This window comes from Sinocyclocheilus grahami, unplaced genomic scaffold, assembly GCF_001515645.1.
Source record: "Sinocyclocheilus grahami isolate Dianchi unplaced genomic scaffold, SAMN03320097.WGS_v1.1 scaffold3325.1, whole genome shotgun sequence".
NCBI lineage: Eukaryota > Metazoa > Chordata > Actinopteri > Cypriniformes > Cyprinidae > Sinocyclocheilus > Sinocyclocheilus grahami.
Genome location: NW_015508467.1, coordinates 17016 through 17474, shown reverse-complemented (window position 1 = coordinate 17474; position 459 = coordinate 17016).

The following is a 459-nucleotide window of genomic DNA, read 5'->3' as shown; positions in this document are numbered from 1 at the left end:
CTCTTAAAATATATCCCTGTATCATGTAAAGAAGCAACACTAAAGCACTTTCCTACCTATGATTTTTTTAATTTAAATTTTTTTTTAATTACTCCATCTGTTTGCATTTGATGCTTCAGATTTTTCCTCCTCTTTTACCGTTTCCTAACGTGTGTTCTTTTTCTTTCACAGAAGACAATACAAATACAAATATTATTTATTACTTTTTTTACTATACTATTCAGTATATCTTGTGCCGATTCCTTTTGTCAGTATCAGTCACCTTGGTTCCTTGATCATTTTTATCTGAAATGTATGAAACTGGTGGATTATTATATTTGGATCAATGAGTGAATCATTCTATATTACTCTAAGAATAAATAACACTGTGTAGCATTCTATGATATTGGCACTTTTTGGCTTTTTTATTATATTGGCCATTATTTTATTAGTTTTACATAATTAAATGTCAGTTCTACT